The 12,476-nt window shown below is 41.3% G+C and overlaps 1 protein-coding gene across 20 annotated transcripts in view; it reads left to right on the forward strand.

Moving 5' to 3' along the window:
- LOC135298834 (uncharacterized) overlaps window positions 1–12,476 on the forward strand; it is a 344,053-nt gene that overhangs the window by 188,264 nt on the left and 143,313 nt on the right. The window lies entirely within an intron of this gene.

Genomic DNA, 12,476 nt, shown 5'->3' on the forward strand with positions numbered 1-12,476 from the left:
GCAGAAAGCAGGGGCAAAATAGTTTCTCTTTGTCATTTACCATGTATGTCTGTGTGGGCTTTATAAAAACAAACACATCAAGCATATCAAAATAACAGGTTTACTTTCCAGTCAGTGTTCCCTGGTAGAGGTATGAGGGAGGATTTTGATTCATCATATAAAAAACTCCAGACAAGCCGTCTTCAGTGCAAAGTATTGTGGTTTGGAACACAAATAGTTATCACTGGCAAAAAACACCTAAATACAGATGGATGTGAATCAGTGCAAGGAATTTACAACTCTGCAAAAACATGAAGGAGGAAAAGCCAGTGAGAATGCCAGTGTTTTTTTGCTAGGATGGGAGGCAGTGGTCTGGGTTCTCTGTTCTGCTATTGATCTGCTGCACACAGACACATCATTCTCATTTTCTTAAATCAGCCACAGCATCTCAGGGTCACAATGAGGCAGTAAGCTCAGCTGGTCCTGTGGATGCCTTCTGAAATGGAAATTGAGGAAAGTAACCCTTGCTGCAGTGTGGGAAAGGTGAAAGTTAGTCTGTGCTGTCACACTCTGCTTTCTGCTTCTTTCTACTGTGAAATGGAACCCAAATTTTGAATAGGAGTAAAAAGACCATTGGCTCTTCCTGGGTGTTCTGGGCTTATTAATAAAGTGGTTCTGAATAACAGTTTTCTCTTCAGTCCTGAGGATAGGTATCATTTCCTGTATTCCTGTGTCCTGACAGTGGTCACAGCTCTGGATACTCTACCATGGTAGAGTAACCAGATCTTTATTCCAAACTCAGTAAATTCTGTGTGGCTCAGGGGTGGTGCATGGGGGTTGCCAGCCTACCACAGGCCTATCTCCCCAGCTCACTGCCTTGCTCTTTCCATCTACATCTATTTAGACCACACAGTGAGGCTCTGCACTTAAAACTGTGATGTGTTTTAAGAGAAATCATTTGTATTAAGAAAATAAACTTTTAAAGAACTTTTTTTGGGGTGAGGAAGGGAGCAGGGTGTGGAAGAGAGTTGGAGAGAGGAAGTGTATGAAGTTACCTGCGAAGATTAAGTTAAAATCTTAGTGGTATTTCATATGTACTGGGGGAAGACTTGCCCTGGAAATTGCAGGGATTTAAGGAGCACAGTGTCTTTTGGATGTCCATCCCTTTAAGCATGGTTTTAAGGGCTATTGTACACAAGTCAAGCAGTCTATAGTTTTTGTTTCCTAATGGTTGTGTTTTAGGGATTGTTAATCTTTCCTGTGGATTTCATACATAGAAGGTTGTGGCAGAAGGGCACAGATCCCCCAAAATGGTGTCTTTTTGGATCTCAGCAGGTGTCATGTCACAGTAGTCCAGAGCTCAGTATGGGCTAATTTCTCCTAGGAGCATTACAGCCTCAATTTGTTGGCCTGTGTTGATTGTTTCTGAGCTGCTCCTTTTCTTATCACAGTACAAAGCCTGACCCAGGAGTTCATGGCATGATGACATGTACTAAACCTTCCAACACAACACTCAACAACTCTAGAAAGTGGTTGTTAAGCAGCAGCAAATGAAAATGGCCAGCCAGTGACTCAGCTCCTCGCACAAAATTGTCATTGCAGTAATCACCATTATCCCTGAAAACCTGTCAACTTTCCCACCTAATGGCTTTGCAGAGGCCTTGGAAGGCCAGCAAATTCAGCCTGTTTTAGACAGCTTTTCTGACTCACCTCTCTTGGTTCAATAGCAGAAGGTGTTTCAGGGCATTTGCAAGCCATGAAAGGGCAAAGGTTGTTATTCTGGGGCAGAAACGGGGTAATGAGTGACTCAGCCAACCAGTAGAGGAGAAATCACATTTTTCATAGTGTGGGCCACAAAAACAGAAGCTGTAAAGAAGTGGGAAATCAGTGTGAGACCTTTTTCCCCTTCACACCAAGCCCTGCTCTCTCAAGATCCTTCCTTAGTCACAAAGGAGCTGGCCCATAGCTAAAGGTCTGCAGAGGTCACCCGTCCACACCACTCACCCCTTTCACTATTTGACAGCCAAACTGGTATTTAGGTGAAGTTGACTTTAGCCTGTGAAACATGCAAAAATAACCTCAATTAGTGTATCAACCTGGCTGACCAGGTGGTAAAAGGCTCCATGCAATTCTGAATGCCTTCAGAAGAGGCTGACCTGACTATGACTTGCTAGCTGGGAAGAGAAATGACAAAACCAAGTAAGAGGAAGGCTTTCTCTAGACCAGGTTATAATTATGCTGCATGCACCTTGGTGCCTCAGGATGCCATGGAGCTGGCATTAGAGAAATTTGTGTCAATATGTGACCAGTAAACAGCATAGATTACTATGCTGTAACCTCCTAATGAGAAGATTTTTAAATTGTATGTGGCCATTATTAGGAGAAAAATCTCTTAAACAAAGTAAGTGCTCACATCTACATCCTTACCATCCACACTAGCTGTTGTCAGAGGTGGGATTCTGAGGAGGATGTTTGGTCTAAATCTGTGTAGTTTCTTCCATGCTTTTAAGCAGTTTTTGATCCATCTGTGCATTAAGACGGGATTCTACAGCTTGGTGCTCTGTAGCTTAAGCCCATCAGGACAGCACTCTCTAATGTACCTCACTTCTCAGCCAGTAGACTGTCTGTAGGCTGACTGGTGAGAGGTGAGTCAACTCATTTAAAGTAAATCACCCTAGAACTGTCTTCTCTAATCTCCAAAGTGCACATACTCTTGCCATTGCAGCAGGATCTTCATGTGAAAATGAAAACAGAATTTCATCTGAAGCTTTAGTTCTCCCAGAGTACTTAAAGCAGACACAATTTTATATTCACAACACAAAAACCTGATCCATTCTGTATTTCACTTGAGTATGCCATTTATTTTCAATCTCCCTCTGAGTAAGAAAGGTACTATGATAATAAATGAAAACATAAATTCCCTTGAATTGCTGTTCTTTTGCTTTTTATATTGCTGCTGAGATTTTTGCTGGCCTTGGTTTCTCTTCCTCACTGCTTCTGAGTCTATTATGTGACATTTCTTAATGGTTCCAGTTGGTGTTTAGAAGAGGAGAAAATCCTCTCTCAAATCCAAGGGGTTGATGAGTCTCTGAATCAGAATTTTTTCAAGACCAGATCCAAGATGATGTATCTGGCCAGAGCCAGTAAGAGAAAAGCCTCTCTGTACAGCTAGTTATTATTCATTCTTACCCACAGCTGCCAGGTGTAAAGATTTGCTTACTGTAATTTAGAACAGGGACTTGAATTTTTTTAAAACTTTATTGCAGTCTGTCTTGCTGGGTTTCTTCTTCCTGGACACAATGGATATTTAAATACTAATGGGGACAAAGTGACTGATTCAATGGCTTGTGGACAATCAGTAGGACTGCTTTCAGCTGCATTTGTAGTGCTGTGCATTTTTCTTTTTTGTCTTTTGTATCCCAGGAAGTTGTTGGAAAAGCATGTTTAGCTTCCATGTTGCTTCAGAATTTTTCCATGAAACTTCTTCATATCCTCTTGTTTGTGCAACAGAACCAAATGTCAGAGTCAGAGTGTTTGTGATGAAATATAATTTTTGTTTTCCAGACAGACCTGCCTGTGACATATAAATGCTGGCAGCATGAAGCAACTGTTGTGACACAGCTTGTCAGGAAAGTAAATCTGGGCCTTGGGGCTCCTGGTGACAGGTGTCCAAGTGGCTGCTGCCTGACTGGTCTGCTTGTATCCATAAAACCTCACACCACTAACTCACTGCAAAGAGCCTTGACACCCATTGAGTGCTGTAACAAGACTATCACAGAGTGAAGGCTTTTCAGACATGATCAGATGCTGCTACATCCCTTCTTGATTTTCCCTGCTGTTCCAGTGAGCAGGGCTTTATCCTGGACAAGGCAAATCATGTGTTGCTGTCACAGCATTTAGGACTCCTATGAGCAGCAAGGGCCAGCCTTAAGTATTCTGTTCTTTCAGTGGGCAGTGTGCAGCTGAGAACTTTCTTTTAATGCAGTAATACAGCCCTGTTTACTTGTAGGTACTGAATGTAGTATATCAGCATCTTGACTATTGACAAAGGAGTGCCTCTAGCACTTGCCAGCAATTTTATGTTACTGTAACCCACAGTATGGCAAGCATGTGAGGTACACAGGCCTGTGCCAGTGCATAAGAGGGAAATAATGATTTAGCAAGTGGGTGTTTGAGTTGTTTAGTTTTGTTTGGGGCTTCTTGGGTTGTTTGTTTGTTTGTGGTTTGTTTTGGTTTTGTTTTTCTTTTGGGTTTTTTGGCTTGTTCTGTTGGAAGCTGTGTTAAGATTCCTCAAGTAAATTTATACTGTCCTCTTACTATTTGAGCTGCATGGAGGGAACCAAATGGCCACGGGTCATCCTTTCCCTGCAAAGCTGAGACAATGATGTTGCAAGGAGAGTGAGTCCTTTGCCAGTCTCAGGAGATATGTTAGAAGTCTTTAGACCAAAAAGTCATATTCTGAATTAAGGGATAGACTTGCATGCTCTTCATTTCTTAGCTGAGATTTCTGAAATATTTCTACTGGTGAAAGACACTTTTCATATAAGTGGGTAGCCCCTTGAGAGATAACTCACTGTTGTAAATTCTGCTTATAAATTTTAATTAATCTTTATTTCAATAGATACCAATTTCTAGTAGGTCAACATATACTCAGTGAACAGCGAGAGGCCTCTATACAGTCTGCTGCTTTATGCAGTACTTTTGATTAAGCACATAATTTCAATTACTGTCAATCTAGCTTTATCTAAAAGCTCTTTTAAGTGTTTATTTTTTTTCAGCTTACCAATGCCAGCAAAAGTGGCATTGGCATTTTCATACCACTTTCATCTACAGAAAAGAACAACTTTATTAAAAATACAGGAAAAGAGCAATATGTACACCAAGGGCCAGATTTAAGACAGCAAAGTACCTGCATGTCCTATAGCCATGTAAATCCTTCTCAGTGGCTGAATCAAACTCTTGAAGTCTTTGTAAAAGCCCTGGGCTACTTAAGGCCAGATTTTCAGCAGTATTTGTAAGACAGTGTTGAGGGACTGTGAACTTTGGTCATTTCAGCATTAGAAGCTTCAAGATAGAGATATCTAGCTAGTGTGATTTTCAGAGGATTTTCATAAATATGTGGTACTTAGGCATTTTTCAAAATTCTGCTGCTGTCTGTATCTGCATCTTTAAGCCCTTAAATACTTCCACAAATCCAGACCTAACATCTTTGGGCTTCATCTCAATGTTAGACTTCAACATTAAAATTTTCCTGGTGAAACTAAATAAATGCCCTACTTCTCAGAAGTCAGCAGGAGTTAGTCAGAACTTCTGAAGGTTAGACTATGATTAGGAACGTGCTTAACTCTCTGAGGTTTGTTACCTGAGGTTTGTTACTTAGTTTGACTGCAATTAAACTTGCTTTGAGTGCTGCTGTTTACAGCATTTCATTGCAGCTGAGCAAGTGAACCCATGACTGCTACAACCCTGCTGCTTCTGGGTTTTTTTCCCCTTTTTGTCTTTTCTGGTGTTTGGTGTTCTGAAACAATTCTGTCAGAACAAAGAACTGTGCAAGGGCATGTGGCTGTGGGGAGAGAGGACTAAGATGTGGAGGGGATTTTGGATGTCAGTGATTTGGCGTTGGTGCTGCCTGGCCTCACACTTGGCTTCAGTTTGCATAGTTACAGAATGAGATTTAGCCCTGCACTGGAACCTCAGGTGGCAAGGAGGTACAACAGGGCCTGAATCCCACTGTCATTGGGGAGAGGGCAAGGAGTGTGCCCATGTGTTCAGGACTTGGTAGTGTCTTCCCATTTCCCATTTGGAAAGTGTCAGCTGGAGTGACTACAAGACTGGGAGGCATTTATGTATTATGGTGATAAAGGGTCATGAGATTTGGGGGGGTGTTAAACTTCTGGAGAAAAAAATATGTGACTTCTCTTCTCCCTGATAATGCAAGTGGTGATAAGCCCCAGGGGATCATAGCATTCTCTGATAGCAGCATTCAATTCCTTCCTCTGCTCTGAGGACATTTCATTTCAGGGATATAAGGATAGCAATAAAAGCTTTCTCCACACCTTCTTCCCAGAGCAATTCCCCAGTTCATAGCTGCCTGTCCAAAACTACGTCAGTAATATTCCAGTATTCAGCCCAATAAAAATTTTGTCAAGAAAGCATAAAGTTTCTGTCAGATCTTTTCCATTAAAAATCACTTTTATAGCAGCAGGCTGTAACAAGCACACAGCTATGGAGTGAAAGTGTGAAATGATGAGAAATTTGGACAGTGTTATCATCCAATGGGGAGGCAGTGGCAGGCCACTTAGAATGCCTCCAGTGTATGGAGCGTGACAACCAGAATATTTTTCACAACAGATTATAATGTAAGAAATTTATTGCAGATCTCAGAGGGGAATAACCCATACCACTGATTCTAGTCCTTTCCCCCAGATATATTACTCAGATAATATAAAGTCATAACTCCTTGTGAATTATTTATGATCCTGTCCCACCTTAAATTAAAAAATATTTCTGCTGGATACTTGCAGGGTTAATATCTGTAGCCCCCTGTGTTTGATTTGCTGAAAGGAGCAGTTATTTCTGTAGTCAATGGGAGGTGTATAGCATTTGCTTTGTCTGGGAGCTACACAGATGTGACCAGAAACATGCATCCATGACCAGACCGAGTAGATCCAAGCACAGAAAACCACTGTAGCCCAGGCAGAGGACAGTTATTCAGTGAAAAGATTTGCATCATGATCCCTGACTGAAATGAATCTGATTCATAGCATACCTCTGTTTAATCTTTCATATGATGGATCATAGCACCAAGAGCATCGTGGCAGGAACCAGACTTGGCATTCATCGAATTAATTCCTCATTTTTTATTGAGAAGTCAGGAATGTTCATAATTTGTAGCATATTTGTAGCAGACAGCAATGTCTGCATGACAGACAATATAAGTCAACCACCAACTCTCTGTGTGTTAATGCATTCAGGAAACAGCACACTACTCAGAAAGTGACTTAAGAATATAAGTATTCTGAGATAGTGGCTTCCACTGTGAATGCAGGGGTTTACCAAAATAATGGGTGAGTTAGTTTAAGAATAAGGAGTACCTTCTGATCTGCACCAGACTTTAAGCTGTTGTAGGCTTAAAAAAATTCTGGAAAAGGAGAAGATGATTTTCAAGTCCTAAAAATGAGAAGTTTATGAGTAGTGCAGAATTAATCTTGGAAGACTTACTTGACCTTGCACTTCAAGGTTAAACAAATAACTTGGGATAAAAAGGAGGGTTTTTACAGAATATAAATTTAACCAAACATGTCTGCAGCAGTATTTCTTCACTTTCCTCTGAGTATCTTGTAACTAGTCATTATCAGACACAAGATGGTGGACTTATGGGCACACTGGTCTTACCTAATCTGTTGTTTCTTCTGTGATCTACTTTTAAACAGCTTTGTACCTTATTTATTAATCATGGGTTATAAGAAGGGGACCAGAATGACAGGGGCAGACAAACACCTCCTTTATCAACATGCTTTTCTATGGTCCCTCTTTCTTCCCTGTCACAAGAAAATAGTTGCAGAAGTCCATCCCTTTCATTTTCAGAGAGATTTATTGGGTGTCCTGACTTGGCAGCTTGAGTTGGTGCAAGGCAATGAGTACCTTTGTGGCAGCAGTGGTGCAGGGCATCAGTAGTGTAGGGCTGAGTGGTGGTTGCAAGACTTCTTATTAATTCTTCTGAGAAAGGAAGCAAGGTCGTGAAAATCATGTCAGTGATGCACAGGCAAGCGAGGAGTAGAGGTAGAGAGAGATTGTTCTGAGATAAACGTAGTAGAAGTCAAAGTATGGTCATTCTTTTATGACCATGTTTATGAGAACATCAGTGATATTCTTTGCAATTGTCTAGTTGAGTTTAGTGCAACTCATGGCTTTGCTAGAATTATAAAAGAGTCCATCTACACAGATACAGCACTCCAAAAGACTTTCTGGAATCAGGTTAGGGAATGGGAGGAGGCAGAAAAGTGTCTAAAACATGGTGCTTTGCTTAAAGCTGCTTGAAAGAACATTAGACCAGAAATGATGTTGAAGTAAAGTTGTAGGACATAACATCCATCCATCTGTGCTTTTCCTCAATCAGGTCAGTGAACTTCATGCTGAAAGTGGGGCTTAGGCTTCAACTAGGAAGAAATTTTTATGCCCTCTTCCAAAGGAAGGTTTGAACAAAAAAGTTAGCATTTACTGCCAGTATGTGTTGTTAGGTTTTACATCCTGATCTGTTGATAATTTCATCACTTGAACTTCTTGATGTATTGATTTGATTTTACTCATGACCTTAATGTGATTGTCAGATTGTTCTGTCTTTAATTACCTCAGTAAAACTGTAGTATATTAGCTCAGTGAAGTGCTAATTTAAGTGCCTCTTTGCTTGCTCAACCTCTTCTAGAAAACTAATTTTAAAAAGTCAACATAACAGGTTTCATCTGTCAAATTTTGCAGCATGGACGTTGCATTCAGTAGGTACAAATAACCTTCAGCAAAGAAGATTGCAAGTCACTGGTTTCTGAGACAAACTTACTATCCAAGCCATTTGGCCTGACCTAATAAGAGAAAAAGTGTGTCTGTACCAGAAACTTTGCAGTGGGACAAGGGAAATAAGCCATTCATAAGAAAAGTTTAGGAAACAGAACATTTTCAGAACTGCCCATGTTGGGTAACTCGCATGGATTTAGGGACAGTGTCCTACAGCCAGTGGAGGCAGGGAGCAGAAACATTTCAGTGAATAATTTAAAAGGCCCCATAAACCCTAGTTCATTGTGCTCCTACAATTTACTTAAAGGGGGTATCCCTCCTATATGTTGCTTCCATTGTGGTCAGTGTGTCAGGGAGAATTTATGGGAAACATTGCCTGCAGTCCTGGTGAAGTTTTTCTTCTCACCCTGTAAGATTTATCTTTTCTTTCTGATTCTCCTCTCCTCTGGTGTGTGTGAGGGGAGAGTGAGCCAGCAGCTGCATGGTACTTTGTTTCCAGCTGGTGTTAAACCACCACAAGCCCCAGATTCCTGCTGCTGGAGTTGCTTGGCTAGAGCTGCCCTGTCGCTGCCTCAGCAGGGTCCATGGGCCAGCTGTGGGTGGCAGAACAGCCCCTCTCAGCTTGGTGCTGCTTGGATAACGGAGGGAAGGCAGGGAAAGAGGACACTGCTTGGCAGTGGAAGGCCAAAGACAATGCTACTGAGAGGACAGGGGTATCTTTATCCCAGTTATACCTTAGGGGTGGCTAAGGGGTTCCCCAAACCAGATGCAGTCAGCTTCACCAACAAGGTCCATTTTCTCAGTAACAGCTGTGTGATGCACCCAGGCACTGTTAAATCACTCTGATGCTGCCCAGAGGTCTATACAAATTGTTCTGCTTTTTAGCATGCGTGTCCTTACAGCCAAACAGTCCCAAATAATTTTTGAGAGGGGCATTATGAAGCCATGAAAAGCCACTTGGATGACTGCACAAATCCACAAATAAAAGCTCCAGCTATGTATGTCCTTTACAGTTGTATAAAGCCTGCTGATATCAGCCACTTCAAATGGGTGTGGGATGAGAGGCATCATTGCTCTTTCACAAATGGACACTAAGGTCACTCAAAATCAATAGCAAGTAAGAGGTGAAAAGCAACTCTTAGAGAAAATAAGGCTGAACTGCTCCAGAATTTGAGGTTTGACCAACCACTTCTGTGCAGCTTGCACAGCTGCAGAAGCAATTGTAAAAACACCTGGGGTTTGTGCCTCTCTTGTGTTTACAAAGCCCCTGCCCTCATGTACCTCAAAGACAAAGCCACACAGTTACACAGGAGAAAGAAGTAACTTCTCCAGAAATGGGCACTGGAATCCAAAGTTCTTATTTGGATGCCAGAAGCAGTTCTTTTTGTATTTCCCAGCTCTTTGTTTTTATAACAGCCTCATGGTCTACAGCAGTGTTTCACAGTGATGTTCCATTAATATTGGTCTTCTTCTGTATGCTCAGGCACTTGTGTTCTTATGGGCAGCTGCAGATGTTTTCATTTTTTTTTTTTAATGAGCTCATGTTTGTGTATAAAATGTCTGAATTTTTGGCTTATAATTTTTTTTTGCTCATGCTTGTGGAAAAATGCATATGAAAAAATAGCTTCTTACTAAAATATCTGCAGAGATGCATATTTCTATGCAAGATTTCTAACTCTTTTTAAATAAGCTATTTTGGATTGCTTGATATTGGTGATGAGCTTTTTTGCATTATGGCTCCTAAAAGTTGACACAGTGCTAAAACTGGTGCAGAGCAGGGAAAAAGGATAAGGTTTTGCACCACAGAGACTTGCCTCCTTTTTCTGTCTTAGACATTTGCCTTTTCACAACAATTTTGCTGTTGACATGCTCAGCTTGTGATCTAATCTGTGCTCATTAGAGGGCATTTTACACATGCACAGAAGGCAGACTGAGGGAGGGGGAGAGCCTTTGCCAGTACTTAGAATTTGAAGTTACTTCCCCAAAGTGGAATTCATGTACAGTAGTCACTCTCCAGGCCAGATTTTGAATCTGTCACTCCAACCATAAATCATATATTCAGAGGAGTGGAAAACTCAAATAGGCACCTGCTGTCTAATGGAAAAAGTTCTTCATTCCTGCTCTAAACAACATTGTTTGTAGCATTTCACTGATTTGGGTTGAAGAAATTCAAGCTCTATTAAAGCTTTAGCAGAATTTCAGTTACTCCAAGTGGGTTAGATTTTTGTTAAACATCATTTGAATGTCTATATATATTTTTATGCTATATTATGTATACCATTTAATAGATTTTGATTGGTAATGCAGCCTGAAGCCTTGTTACTTGAAAGCTTTATAGCTACCAGAAGCAAGTGTTTTCAGTCTCTGATGGAGAAAAATCAGCTTTCTTGTTGGGGGCTGGCTTTTTCCAAACTGAGAAATCAATAAATTGTCTCATCCTTTTATGACAGGTCTGGAATTTCAGCTCTGTGTGCCCTGAGTTGAGTACTGTGGATATTCCTTAAAGCAGAATTTAGCTGTCGTAATTGATGGGATGCAGCTTGCAGTCTGTTATTGGGCACCTCAGCTTGGGAAGGACATCAAAGTGAGGCTATTTATTGGGATAACCAAAAGAAAAATAAAATCATGAGCATGTGGAAACTGTCACCCCCTCTTGCCTCTGGGTGTCTAGTTTATATTCACTCCAGTGGAGGCACTCACAGTGTCCTATTTTTCAAGATTCTTCTTTCATTCTTCCTATTTTAATTTCTTTTCCTGTCATACATACTTAACACAAAAGTAAAACGTGATACTATGGCAAAATGGGATCAAAGTGAAGGAGGATCCTTTGCTACTTTCTAATCCAAAGGAGAAAGGTGTTGTTAGCAAACAAGTGAGATGTCTGCTGTTCTGTGACACAGGAGTGCTGCTTTCAGAGGAAATGCCTTCTGTTTGAAGGCATCCAGTGGTGCCCATAGTCAAGGCTGCCTCTTAGGAGGGAAAAAGTGGTCTTAATTAAGATGATGTCAGCAAGAATATAATAATATTGCAGGTACAATGTCCCTGTGAATTAAAATTGCCATGAAGTCGTCCTTCAACAGTGTGCTGAGTGTCTGAGCAAAGCCTTGGTAGAACTGACAATTTTATTGAAGTGAATGTCTGTTGCAAAGCCTTTTTTTTTTTTTTAGTGAAGAGCTCTCACCTCATGTCATATTTTCAAAAGGATCACCTGTTTCATTCTGAATCTGTGCGACAGAACTGAAATCTATCTTATTGTAGGTTGTGCTTGGTCCAGTAAGAAAGTGCCCTGCCAAGATGTTGCACTGCTGGTGTGTGGGGCCTGAGTTCTTGCAAAAGAGAAATGGAGATTTCAGGGTGTGCTGGTGTTGAGTGGTGGCCATGGGTAACTCAAAACTTACAGCACCTTGCTTTGCTCTTAGAACCAAGATCTTCAGATGTGTGGATTTATTTTTTTGGGCTAGAAAAGAGTTATTCTGCAAGTTGCCACCTTCTCCTTTGAACAGTAATTGTACAACTTCTTCCTCAAGTCCAACCTACCCACCCTTCTGTTTGTCTTCAGGACAAAATGGTCCTGCATCAGTTACGTGCTGCAGATGGATATGTGAGGAGGGGGGTGGCTGGTTAGCAGGGAATTGCCCTCCTGTCTGTGCCTGGGAGTGGGTTGTAGACGGGTGGGATGAGCATCAGCCAACACGGGTTAGGATAGTACAGAGAGGAGCTGAACTTCACTCGTGTGTGGAGCGAAGGGTCTAGGGATGGAGCTGAGTGTCTTCTGTCAACAAAATGCTGCCTCTTCCACAGATCAGACAGAAAGAGCTGCAGGCTCTGCATTTACTGCAGAAATTGTGCAGAATATTGCAGAATTGGCTCATAAGTGTGTGAAGGTCATTAAATGAGTGCCATCTACTGGCACAAGGGGTCTTTATTGTCTGCTTGCCTAACATGAGAAATGAGTGCTGCAGGTCATGCTGAATCACTTCCAGGTG

This window comes from Passer domesticus, chromosome 4 (genome assembly GCF_036417665.1).
Source record: "Passer domesticus isolate bPasDom1 chromosome 4, bPasDom1.hap1, whole genome shotgun sequence".
Taxonomy (NCBI): Eukaryota; Metazoa; Chordata; class Aves; order Passeriformes; family Passeridae; genus Passer; species Passer domesticus.